This window comes from Typopeltis vanoorti, chromosome 23, assembly GCF_054136105.1.
Source record: "Typopeltis vanoorti isolate ZY-2024b chromosome 23, IOZ_Tvanoo_1.0, whole genome shotgun sequence".
In the NCBI taxonomy this organism is placed as follows: domain Eukaryota; kingdom Metazoa; phylum Arthropoda; class Arachnida; order Uropygi; family Thelyphonidae; genus Typopeltis; species Typopeltis vanoorti.
The window spans coordinates 31,931,849-31,946,368 of NC_143571.1; the positions used below are offsets into that span (position 1 = coordinate 31,931,849).

The following is a 14,520-nucleotide window of genomic DNA, read 5'->3' on the forward strand; positions in this document are numbered from 1 at the left end:
AATGGGCTGACGAGTTCAAACGTGGCAGTACCAGCCTCGAAGATGATCCACATGAAGTATGTCCAAAAAGTGTAACAACACCAGAAATCATTGATCAAGTGCACGATATGGTATTGGATGACCGGCGAGTCAAAGTGCATGAAATTGCCGAGACTATAGGCATTTCAAAAGAATGTGTAGGATATATTTTGCATGAAGAATTGCAAATGAATAAGCTTTGCACAAAAACTCACTTGCATGAAAATCTCTGAACAGTGCTTGGAGTGTTTTAACAAGAATAAAACTGATTTTGTGCATCGATTTATTACTACAGATGAGACTTTGATTCACTGTTACACACCAGAATCCAAACAGCAGTCAAAGCAGTGGACAGAAGCCAGTTGTTCAGCGCTAAAGAAGACAAAGTCGATTCCATCAACAGGAAAGGTCATGACATTGGTGTTTGGGGATGCTAAAGGCATTTTGTTTATTAATTAAACAGGTAAAACAATAACTGGGTAATATTATTCCGATCTTGTAACTAAACTACACGAAAAAATTTGTGAGAAAAATCCCAGTTTGCAGAAGAAAAAAATCATCTTTCATCAGGACAATGCACCTGCCCACAAAGGTGTTTTGGCAATGGGAAAATTAAGGAATCTGCACTATGAATTGTTGGAGCATCCATCCTATTCCTCAGATTTGATTCTCTCTGACTTCTATCTCTTCCCAAAACTAAAACACTTCCTCGCTGGTCAGCATTTTTCTTGGAATCAAGAGTTGATTGCAGATCTAGATCGGTATTTTGCAGGTCTTACTGAGAACCACTACAGGGATGGGATAATGGCACTGGAGCATCACTGGAATAAATGTATTAGTCTTAAGGGATATTATGTTGAAAAATCAAAATAATTTTGAAATTATAAATTTTTTTCATTGTTAGGCTGAGAACTTTTCAGACCACCCTCATATATATACAGGTTAAACAATAATGACCACAAAACTTACTCCTGTGGCACTCCTCTGACAGACAATCGCCTATCCAACTCAATATTCTAATATTTTATTCCATCTCAGTTTATTTACTAACTTGTACTGCACTAGTCTAAGGCCATCAGAAAATTATACGACTGTGTATGATTCTCCCATGCCCATTTCATTTGTAACCTTGTTATGGAATATAAGGAGACATAAGGTAAAACATTATCTCTCGTTAACATCGCGGTGTGCCCCTATTTCATAAAAAAATATTTTTTATGAAAAAATTACAACTTGTAAATTTCTGTTTTAGTATATTATTATTATTATTATCTGAGACCTCCAGGGAGTCAAGGACTCATCGAGGGAGGCTGTAAATTACCCAACCAGCTGTCATACCTTCCCTTAAATTCATTTACACTGGATGCACTCACTACCCCTAAGGGCAAATTATTCCATTACTCACTGCTCTCTGAGAGAAAAACCTAACTCTTACCCCTTTCTTGACTGAGAACAACCTTACTTCCATGGATGCCCCGTATTCTCTCCCCGCCTTCCATATAACGAAAAATTTCTTCATTTGAAATGCTATAACACCCATTCAAAAGTTTATAGACCTCTATCATATCACCCCTCTTTCTCCTGTTAACCAGAGTCTGTAATCCACATACTCGCAATCTGTCCTCATAATCTAGATCCCATAATCCCGATATAATCTTTGTAACTCTTCTTTGCATCCTTTCCACAGCTTCTTTATCCCCTGGAGACCAAATCTGCGCACAGTAATCCAAGTGTGGTCATATCAAAGCTTTATAAAGAGGCAAAATTACTTCCTTATCCTTACATGTCAAGGTTCGCTTCAGCATAGAAATTATCCTCCGAGTTGTATTTGCAACTTTTGCTATGTGACCTTTGAACTTTAAATTCTTATCCACCAATACACCAAGATCCTTTGCCTCTTCAGTTTCTTGTAGCATAACCCTGCTAATATAATATGCAACTGGATCTCTAATCACGCCAAAGTGCATAACTTTACACTTACTAACATTAAACTGACAGCCATTTTTGTTTGCCCAGATTTCCAGTCTATTCAAATCATTTTCTAATTACTTAATATCAGTAGCATCCCTGATTGCCCTGCCTATCTTTGCATCATCAGCAAACAATTGCAAATCTGATGATAGACTCTGCTTGAAGTCATTAATGTATAGATTGAACAATAATGGCCCAAGGACTGAACCCTGAGGTACACCACTGGTTACTTTAAATCTGGTAGATTCACACCCACTGTATACCACTTTTTGATATCTGTCTGTTAACCATCCCCTGATCCAAGTCAATAGATTATGTTCCAATCCTATATTCTCCAGTTTACGCAACAGCCTGTTGTGTGGTATCCTATCAAATTCCTTAGAAAAATCCAACATTATCATAGTGTATCCATTTCCTTTATCCAACTTGGCCGTAATGTTATAAAATATGAACAAATTGCTAAAACATGACCTTCCTTTAGTAAACCCATGCTGTTCCCTGCAGAGTATAGAATGATTGTCTACCCATTTCTGTATGCGAGTTCTTACTAACTTCTCTAAAATCTTCACTACCACACCAGAATTACTAATAGGTCGGTAGTTAGACACATCAGTTTTTGCACACCACTCTTGTGCAATGGAACTATATTACATTCCTGAGCTGAGACTCAAGTTATACAAATGTGTGGAAGGCCTAGTCAATTCAGCTGAACATTCTTTTAACAAACGGGCAGATATTCCCTATTGACAAATTCTTATCCAGGTTATGCAAAAGCTCTTCAACCTCATTTTCATGAACCTCTAACTCTTCATCCAACATAGCAGTAGCACTGTGCACCATACTACATACACCTGGTTGATGTATCTCAGCAAAGTGCGCACTCGTTAACTGAACAATCTCCTTATCTTCCGACACTCGTGTACTATCTGCATTCAATAAAGTTATTCTTCCACATTCATTCTTTCTTTTGCTTGCGGCATAATGATAAAATTCTTTTGGATTGCCTTTAGCTTGCATGGCCAATTTCTTTTTATATTCCGTTTTAGCTTTTCTCACAATACTCATTACTTTTCTTGCCTGAGGTTTATATATTTCATAACTCCTCTCACTCTTATTCTGATGATATTCTTTCCACATCATCTTCTTCTTGTGAATTTCTAGCTTAATAAGGTTGCACATCCATTTCACACCCAACCTATTTACTCTTCGAACACTTGGGATACATTCAGATACCGCCTTATTCAAGCACTTCAAAGATTCCCATGCATTGCTGATATTTTTTCCATTCAGTAACAGATACCATGGGACCAAAGATAATATTCTTCTAAGTTGATCATAATTTCCAGCTTTGTAATTCAGCATGTAGCCTGATTTAATCGGAGTTTCAATACAAGTAGATACTTCCCAAGAAAGAACAGTGTGATCACTGTCACTAGTTGGTGGTAAAATAGCTATATCCTTGACAGAGATCCCTTCTGACGCTATGAGCAAATACTCTTTGACCTCGAGTTCCTTCTTTCACTTGTTGCTTGAGAAAGTTATCCTGCAACAATTCAATAAATTCCTGTTCTTTCTGATCATGAGATTTCTCTTCTACCCAATCAATGTTTGGAAAATTAAAGTCACCCATAATGATCATTCGCTTGGTATCCATAAGGCTAAATTGACGATGCATTTCTTCGTCCCCTACAACTGAGCTGCCAGGTCTGTAGCAACACCCCACCATATATTTCATTCTCTTAACCTCCACTTCACACCAAATAGACTTAAACTCATCACTACATGGGACATTGATACCATCATTGTTTTCTTGTATTTCTACCCTAAATGGACTTAAGTCATCTGATATCATTAGTAGCACTCCTCCTCTCGTATCTCTTCTGTCATTCCTAAAAATAGTATATCCATTACACTCGATCCCACTTACCATATCTGATTCTGATAGCCAGGTTTCACTAATGTCAACAATCTTAGGCCACATCGTATTCAATAAAGCAACAAACTCAACCCCTTTGTTTCTAATGCTCCTGGCATTTGTGTATAGACATAATAAATTATGACCTAGCCTATTCTTATAATTAGATATGCAATGTATTTGGTCTTGTTCTAGAATTTTCTCTTTTCCCTCCCCAGACATATTTAAAAGGTCTGAACCCAAAGCATATTTTTCCACTCCTACACCACATACATAACCATGTTCAAAGGCATTTATATCTTTATCACGTTTGTATACCATAGCTGAACTTTCACACACATTTTTCCCATTCCTCTCTTGATGTTCTAGTTTCCCTGACTCTCTGCATTAAGTCTCATACCAAGAAGTAATTTTTCCAGGCTTCTGATGCCAAATGAATTCAAGTGCAGACTATCATTCTTATACAAATTTTTTCTGCTATCAAACACACACCCCACACGTCTAAAAACTCGTATCCATATCTTCTACATAGCCTGCGGGTGAAATCATTTGCTATCATTGCCCTCCTTAACTCAGTACTATCATATCTAGGTAGTAATCCTACAATTTTTACTCTCTCACATTTCTTTCTCGCTTCTTCCAACAGACCTTCATATCTTCTCTCATACTATGTTTGTCACCACTTAAATTATTAGTACCTACTTATTATACTTATTAGTATATTGATGCAAAGCAATGGAAGTGTTTTTAATTCTATTTATATTAAAATAAGTGAATGAAATATCGATTACATGTGAAAGATGTGCTTAAAAATAATATTTACATTACTTTGTGCACCCCACACCCACAGAAGGGTCTCTTTTTAGCAGGGCACAAAGTTTCTAAACCACTGTTCACAAACTTTGTCCTCAAATTCATCCTCAAACCTCTCTTTGGTTTTGTTATGTCGATGATATTTTTGCTATTTGGCCACATGCTGAAGAAAAACTCCACATTTCTATAAATAGCCTTCACTCACGTATTCAATTCACCATGGAAAAAGAAAATTCTGGTAGTTTACCATTCTTGGACATCCTCCTTACACGTACATCTTCTGGTACTTTGTCTACAAGTGTCTTTCAAAAACCTACATTTACTGGCAGATACATTCATGAAAAGTCTGCTCATCACACATCTCAAAAAGTTAGCATTATCAAATCCTTAATTAATAGAGCACATAAAGTATGCTCCTCTCCAGTAATCTTACAACAAGAACTTTCCACTATAAAAAAGCTAATAGAATCAAATGGTTACAACCCCAATCAAATCCAGCAGATAATTGAGTTCTGTGTTCCAATACCTCAGGTTTCATCAACAGAGCACAGCGTTCCAATCCCTTACACTCCAGGCATCTCAGAACCGATAGGCAGAATTTCGAAGAAGTATCATCTGATTCCCATATATTCCTATCGACAAAATTTCTTATTTATTGCCATCTACAAAAGATAAACTGTCACCTATATCTTTGGCAGGTGTTTACCAAATACCATGTAAATGCAATGTATCTTATTTTGGACAAGCAGGCTGTTCTGTGGAAAAAAGAATTAAGGAACATCAATATTATATTGAATACATGAAACCTCATAAGTCTGGTCTAGCACAACACAGCATTGACACTACTCATAATACCCAGCGGGATAAAGCTCTTCTCCTTCATAGATGCAGGTTCAAATATGAACACCTTTTTAAAGAAAGTTGTGAAGCTATTTTACATAGGCCGAATCTAAATCGAAATGACTATCTCTCTCTCTCTCTCTCTCTCTCTCAAAAATCTGGGATTCTCGTAGAAAGGCTTAGATGTTGGTTATACATACTTATTAAATTACTTAAGGAATTTACAACGTACAAATGATATAAATTAAAATTAAACTTTAATCTATATTCCAATATTTCGGCAACGTCATGTTGCCATTTTCACAGGAACTTAAAATAAAGAAACGTGCACACAAGCTGTTGTTTCTCCTAAAAGTCCTGATGGTGCCCCCTAGCGGCCTATGTAAGTATTCTCAGCCATTGGCCTGAAAGTCTTCTGCTGTAAGTCTCCCAAATTTGGGGCAGTCTCATGCAATCAAATTTGTTGAGGTTCGGCATGTTTCTTAGGGCTGAGGCTGATCCCATGAATAGCCTTTCAAATTTGAATTTACTACGGGTATAACCCTGGCTTTCTTCCACCGTATTCTGTGGCGAGTATCCAGAGCATGGTCTGGAAGACCAGAGTGGCTGTACTGGTGAAAACAGATGTAGTCCTTGTGTTCTGAAATTCTGATATTCGCTGTCCTGCTTGTTTGGCCAAAATAGTACAGCTTACAGCTGCAAGGGACCAGGTATACACCATACAGGCAGATACATTCACCAACAATCTCCCCCCCCCACACACACACAACAATATGGAGTTATTAAAACACTACACAACAGGGCTAAACTTATCTGTTCAAATAACAATGCCCTGACCACGAAACTAAACCACATCCTCAACACTTTCTCAGCCAATGCAAAAAAAATCCAAAAAATATTGACACCAGTTAACCACAACCCCCCCCCCCTTCACAACAAGGATTATTCTAAATCAATCACCATTCTCTACATCCGAGACACCTCGGAAAAAATTACCAAAATCCTAAAAAAAACATAACTTGACATCTTGTTACAGACCATATAAAAAATTGGCATCCCTTATCCGCTCCACTAAAGACCAGCCACCTCCCTTAGACCTACCTGGTGTATACCAGGTTCGCTTCCGCCGGCCCTGCGTACACCTGAGCTTAACCCGTAGACTTCAATTTAACAGTATACAGGTAACCCTCATATAACGCGGTACTTATACAACGCGGTTCCGATAAAAACACGGTCTACAAATTGTAGTAATCCTTTATCTTTTCATATATCTTTCACCGTTCGACTTAAAAATCAAATTTTATCTTCATTAAATTTGTGTCTGCTCGTATTTATATTAGGGGAAATACCCTTTACGACACATGTATGTCAATTGTTTACTGTATAAAGTTTATTGTTGAAAATTGTCTTCGTTTTCTGCCAGGAAAGCGCATTAAAAATCATAAATGTGTTAATCTAAAAGCCGAACACTTTATTTTCTGGTGAGTTACATACATAATTAATATGTAATGCTTTTTTATGTAAAAAAAAAATTATAGTAATGGCCACAAACTGCAACGAAAGGGGAAAACCAACATTGAAAAGAAAATTCATTCTCTCGAAGAAAAAATGAAAATCATGGATCGGCTGAAAAATGGAGAAAAACCAAGAGCTGTTGGAGGGGCTTTGAATTTAAATAAATCAACAATTCGAACAATCAAAGAAATTGAACACAAAATCCGAGAAAGTGTTTATTGGTGGGTCAACGGTAAGTGCAAAGCGCGTTGCTCGTGTACGCGATATTCTAATAGAAAAAAATGGAGAAATATCTAATGATTTGGAAAGAAGATTGCACTCCGAAGAAAATTTCTTTAGATGGAAATCTTATTAAACAAAACGCTCTCAAAGTTTATAAACATTTATAGTTCAGACCAGGTGTTCAATGTGGATGAATCCGGTTTATATTGGAGAAAAAATGCGAAAACGCACCTATATTTCGAAAAATGAAAGATCACCTCCTGGATTCAAAGTTTCCAAAGATAGAATTACTCTTAAATTTACGTACAATATGTAATTTTTATAATTTTATACTATGTATTTGTTTCATAGTTTGTTTTCTTAACTTGCATGAATTGCCTGAATTATATAAAAATATTTTTTTCTTCGATGTGTCATTGTTGTTTATATAATTTAAAAAAAAACGATTTCGGAAAATAACCCTACTTTTTCTATGTGATCTGAGTCTCGCATAACGCGATTTATATAACACGGCATTTCTATTGAACTTAACATCCGCGTTATACGAGGATTACCTGTAGTTTGTTTTAAGATCATTCTCTGTTACTGTTCTAACCAAACCGAAGTACCTCAGCAACAACAACTGCTCCCACTAACAGTGATTGTTAAAAGATCAATTCTTATCCTCTTTTGGACAGCGTCCCATGCATCCCATCCTTTCTAACACAAGTTAATCCTCCCCTCCCCAGCAAGCAGAAATCACTGAATGTTTTATGTTATATCGGTTACAGTGAACCCTATCAGCTCTTTCCCCTTAAAACTCCCATTTCCCATTATCAGCGGATGTTCTAAATGTATTTAAGCACAAAAGCACAGGGCTCTGTTCTTGGACCACTGCTTTTCAATTTGTTCATCAATGATATTGGAAAGGATCTGAGAGGAAGTGTTCACTTGTTTGCTGATGATGCAAAGTTGGGTAGAGCAATTGTGAGTGCACAAGATGTCAAAATTTTACAGGATGATTTGGATAGTTTGGAGGACTGGGCTAGGAAAAATGGATGTCAATTTAATGTGGCAAAGTGTAAGGTTATGCACTTTGGGGTGAAAAGAATAGCAGCAGTATATCGCATTGGTGGAATCATACTCCAGGAGATTGATGAGGCCAGGGATTTGGGAGTGTTGGTGGATAGGGAGTTGAAGTTTAGAGGGCACATTGCAAAAGTAACTAAAACAGCTCACCAAATCACTTGGCTTCTGAAAAATACTTTAACATGCAGAGACGAACAAGTTGTTGTTCCTCTGTATCGAGCCTTGATAAGACCCCATCTGGACTTCTGTGCCCAGATATGGGTGCCAGGGTTTCTTCTTGATAGGGAGGAGGTGGAGAGGATCCAGAGACGAGTGACCAAGATGATAACAGGTCTATGGAATGAACCTTATGAGAACAGATTGAAGATTTGTGGGCTACAGAAATTGGTTGATAGGCGAAAAGTGGTGATATGATTGAGACATTCAAATTACTGAAGAGTTTCTATAAGATTAATTCAGAAGATATTTTTGAAAATATGACTGGTGGTGGGAGGACTAGGGGCCATGCATGGAAGCTGGGCAAGAGTGTGGTTGACAAGGGTGTTAGAGCTAGGTTCTTTACTTGGAGAGTGGTAAATGAGTGGAATAAGCTTCCAGAGTCTGTTGTGGGTGCTACGACCATGAATGAGTTCAAGGCAAGGTATGATAGATACTGTGTGAATGTTGAATAGTTGTTCTTGACATGATGTTAGGGCCTCCCTCGATGAGTCTGTCGACTCCTTGGAGTTTCCCGGAACAATAATAATAATAATAAAAAATAATAATTTTATGAAACTCAAACCAAACATTCATAAAACATATATTCATTGTCATTTCTTTACAATATTTCTTACATCATCTCTACATCATATCACGTGCATTAATCGCTTTCTTCTTTAACTTACCACTGTCACACCTTGGTAACCCAATCATGATTTTTCTATTCTCGCTCTTTGCATTCACTGCTAACAAATATCTCACATTCTGTCTCATAGAAAAGTTTCCGCTACCTAAATCATTAATTTCCATTACATCTGGATACGGTTGTATAAAAAAGCAGACAATAATACAAAGTAATAAATTCACTTCATTAATCACCCAAATTAAATAACTAATAAACAAGTAATGTAAAAATTAAGTTTCCTAAAGTTATAACAATCACGGACGGTTAGTCAGCGATTGATTGATATCAATTTGGCTCGTGTTAGGTCTAATTAGACCTAACACGAGCCAAATGACGTTTTATGAGATCTGTAAATGTGTATGGTGTGTAAGGATTGTACATACTTCATGGAGAAGTAATTTATCTTCTTTTTTTATTTTATTTCATTTTTCTGGTTTTATTACGTCTTCTGCAATATCTAGAACACTTCAATTTTCTATTAACAGCTGCTTCGCTTCATTACTCCTTTTGACAGTGCTTTAAATAGCAGAGGTAATTAATTTATAGAATGAAATTAAACAATTCATATATTACGTACTTTCTATAAACTAAATTACTTTAATATTAAATATATTGGTCACTTAATTTGACTTTTAAAATTAATACCATAAATACTGTTAAAACACCATTAATAATCCTATTTAAGTACACGTAAAAAAAAAAAAAATAATAATAATAATAAAAATTACCACACAGATGCAGATAAGGCAGAAGCCATACTAAAAAAAATCTTGAGGATCAATGCAAACCTTATAACAACTTAGATTTCAATCATCTGTACAAAATCCACAGACAAGTCAGGCATGCATTAAACTTCCCAGATACCAGTGCTGACCATATTGCACCCGCATCACCTGTTGAATTATATGATATTATTAAAAAACTTAAGAACAATAAAGCTCCTGGACCAGACAGCATCTCAAACAGGGTGATCAAGCTGCTGCCTCCAAAAGCTATAGTGCACCTGACCAGTATAATAAATGCAATCTTAAGCCTTCACTATTTTCCTTCGACCTAGAAACTGGCTGATGTGATTCCTATACATAAGCCAGGCAAAGACTCACACTTACCACAGAATTATCGTCCAATCAGTCTCATCTCAAATCTGGGTAAGGTTGCAGAGAAGGTAATCCTCTCACGACTCCAAACCTCAGTAAATGACCTAAACATCCTCCCTAAAGAACAGTTTGGTTTTCGGCAACACCATAGTACTACCCAGTAAATCCACAGAATTGTCGAATACATCACAACCAGTTACAACTGGCGCCAGTGCACAGGAGCTGTTTTCCTAGCCCTATCCAAAGCATTTGACAAAATCTGGCATTTTGGACTCCTGCACAAACTTATCTCAGCCGTACCTCACTAAAAATGGTTCATCTAATCCATTCATATCTTCAGAATAGATCAATGCAAGTTAAAATCAATGGTTCTACATCGTCCTAGCGCCATATCTTTGCTGGAGTGCCGCAGGGATCTCTACTGGCTCCATTGTTGTTTTCTGTATACATGTCAGACATCCCACACAATCCGATGACTTCCATTTTGGCCCTATATGCGGACGATACGGCAATACTAACCAGATCTCTCAGACCCCATTTCATTACCAGAAAGCTTCAAGAAAACCTTCTAAAGCTGGAGGGTTGGTTCTCCAAGTGGAGATTGGAAGTCAACCCCCTGAAAAGCTCAGCCGTTCTTTTCTCAAAAAGGCCAATGTCTCCTGCAGGAGATGTATTAATATTCAATACTAAAATTCCCTGGCAGACAGAAACAAATTACCTGGGTGTGATTCTCGACAAAAAGCGATCTTTCAACCAACACATCAAATCTGCGTGCGCAAAAGCATCTAAAGCCATAGCTCAGATCTTCAGGAACGCCATCTTGCCACTACAGTGAGCGGCAGCTCCTAAAGATAGTTTCACTAAAAAAGATGCCTGCTGAAGTCAAGGATGAGACCCTTAGACAGGTCTTCCAAAGTTATGGTAACATCCTTACCATAACCAGACCGACGTTTCAACGTTACCCTGGAATCAAACAGGGCGAAAAAGTATCCATTAAAATCCAAATGACTAAACAAATCCCTAACTTCATCAATATACAAGGGTATGTAGTTGTCACCAACTACCAAGGCATCGTGCGGTGTTGCCACAGGTGTCAAGGAACTGACCATATAGCTAGAGAATGTCCCTTGAATAGGTGTGGGAACTGCGCCATCATCGGGCACTCTCAACCATCGTGCTCAGCGGCGTGCAAGAAATGTGGAGAAAAGAACCACAGGCTCTTCCAGTGCCCTAAATTACGTGACATGACAGTATCTCTGGAAAACTTCCCGCCATTACCCAGCAAAGATATGCCAACAGAGACACTGACTTCCAATGAAGATGGGAACACCATCATCCCTACAGCAGCGCCACAACAGACAACACAACCAGAGTTACAAGTTAAAGAACCTGGTCTCCATGAAGTGGTAACAGCATCCAAAGAAACACCTGTAAACTTATCTGCCACCTCCTCGAGTTCATCGGGCTCCGACAACACCTGGGTCCCCTCGAGCATCGAGACGTCAGATGATGATTATGGCTGTACTGACGATGATGAAGCAATTGAAGACAGAATCGCCAGAAAGAAAGCTGAGAAACGTACAGGCAGCTTAAAAGAAGGCCAAGGAAAAAAATCAAAGCAAGAGAAAATAACCGTCCTAGAAGAGCACAAGGACGCTACCAAGGAAGGGAAAAGATCCATAGAATTTGCAGAAACCATCCTAGCTTTCGAGAAATCGGACGAAGTGGATCAGGCTTTAAAAACAGCAGGGCAACCCATCCTCTTTACTACAGACGCAGAAACCCTCAGCCTTAGATGGGGAAACACAGTCATCCCAGACGTTAAAAAACTATCAATGTCCCACATGAAAAACCTTCCAGTACGGTCCTTTGATGCGAAAGCAAAGATCTTTAAAAAAATCCACGACCTGGTAGAGGAAAGGGAAGAAGACCTATGGAAGGCAATCTGGCGAAACCAAAAGGAAAGGTTGCTTTACGAGGAAAAAAAGAAAAATGCCGCTACAAATAAGAAGTAAACAGCCTCCCCCTTATCTGACAGCGACTGAGATGGCGGCCATCCTGCCGGGCCATAGCAGGGGCCAAGATCTCACCCTCCCTGAACCTAACGTAAATTTCAAAACCCTTCTCCTCATAGCGCGGAGGCCTCACTCTGTGAGAACTTCAGCGCGGTCAGGAGACGGCTTATATATTAATAGTTAACTGCTTATGCCAAGGAAGTACTGTACTGAGGCAATACAATATAATTTAATTACTTAAAGTTAGACTTGTCCTATGATAGGTAACAACTAGCTGGTATACTGTTACCACAGAAGGAGGTTTGTACTCCCTCTGGAAAACAGAGTTAGACAAATTGCCAGAAATAAGTAGACATTTATTGTCTGCAGAGTTTACCCTCCAAAGTCGGGCTTTTAGCCCGCAAACAGAAATGATGACGGGTAACACCGTGTACACTCTTAAAGTGATCGGTACTCGGCTGGTCTGTTCTCTGACGAGCTCCTATTAGAGTCTAGGTGTTAAACTGATTTTTGGAATTTGGCAAAGTTAAAGAGCTTGCTCTAGTTTGTCACGGTTCACCAAGCTTTGCACTTATGCTTGGTTGAGCCCCATTTGAAAATAAAAGTGAGTTAATTTTAAATTTATTCGGCGTTTTACGACTCTAAATAAATAACTAAATACAGACAATATCTCAGTGAAAGACGAAATATATAGGATTGATTAAATGTGTGTTTCTTTATTTGTGCTATTTTTATTCTATTAAACCTTATTATGAAGATCCTAATCCCAACCAAAACCAAGTGACCCTATGTTCACATAATCCATTGCTCTTCACAATAATTCATATGCTGCTTAAGGCTGCATATGAATTATTGTGAACAGCATCCTATTACTAACTAAACAAAAGTCATGGGAGGACTTTGGCAAGAATATAGAAAATAAATATCAAGAAGGTGGCAAAATATTCTGGAGGTTGTTGAAGAAGCTTAGGAATGGAGGAAAGAGTGCTGTAAAAGGAGTTAGAGATGATAAAGGTGACATGAAAACTGGAATAAAAGATATCATTGAAGTATGGAGTAATTACTTTGAAAAACTGCTAAATGAAACAAGCAGTGATGATAGCACAGTACTAAAAAACACTGACCAGGCATGCAGTCAGGAATACATATCCATACTTGAAATAGAAAAAGCCATCAAAGCCTTGAAATGTGGAAAGGCAGCTGGAGTAGATGATATTCAACCAGAAATGCTGAAGTATGGTGGTATAAAAGTCTTACAGTGGCTGCACTGCATAGTTCAGAAAGCCTGGACAGAGGGACGAATTCCCGATGATTGGCGTAGAGCTCTCATAGTATCCATATATAAAAAGGGAAATAAAACTGAATGCGAGAATTACAGAGGTATTTCCCTACTGAGTGTTCCTGGCAAAATCTATGCAAGTATACTTGAGAAACGGTTGAGAAGAATTGTCAAAGAAAAGCTTGGTGAAGAACAAGCTGGATTCAGGCCAAACAGAGGCTGTCAGGATCAGATCTTCACTTTACGACAAATAGTCGAGAAAACATGGGAATATAACAAAGATCTGCATTTAAGTTTTGTCGATTTGGAAAAGGCATATGATAAGGTGCCAAGAGAGAAGCTATTCAATACGCTACAGTTATATGGTGTCAATGGGGCATTATATCAAGCAATACTTAGTCTTTATTTGAGTTGTAAGTCAGCAGTTAGAATTGAAGGAAGTACAGGAAGATGGTTTAATGTTAAATCTGGTGTGAGACAAGGATCTACATTATCCCCGCTGTTATTCATTATCTATATGGACCACATTATGAAGGAAAGTGGTATTAAACATGATATCAAAATTGGAGATGTTAATGTCAGCTCTTTGCTTTATGCGGATGATGTTATACTTCTAAATAAATCCGCTACAAGTTTGCAAGATTCTCTGACTAAATTGAATAGCTGTTGTAATAGATATGGTATGAAGGTCAGCAATAAAAAGACAAAGACAATGAAAATAGGCAGAATCATTGAAAATATCAACTGTCTTGTGAATGGAGAACCTGTGGAACAAGTAAAACATTTCAGCTACTTAGCCACGATTTTTACTGAAGATGGTAAATTAAATATAGAAATAGACAACAGAATCAACAAAGCTGGTATGGTGGGAAGTCAATTGAATA

The 14,520-nt window shown here is 37.8% G+C and overlaps 1 pseudogene; it reads left to right on the forward strand.

Annotated features, from left to right (window-relative positions):
* Nucleotides 1–12,853: 12,853 nt before the first annotated feature.
* Nucleotides 12,854–12,945, forward strand: LOC150093742 (U2 spliceosomal RNA; annotated as a pseudogene).
* Nucleotides 12,946–14,520: the final 1,575 nt, after the last annotated feature.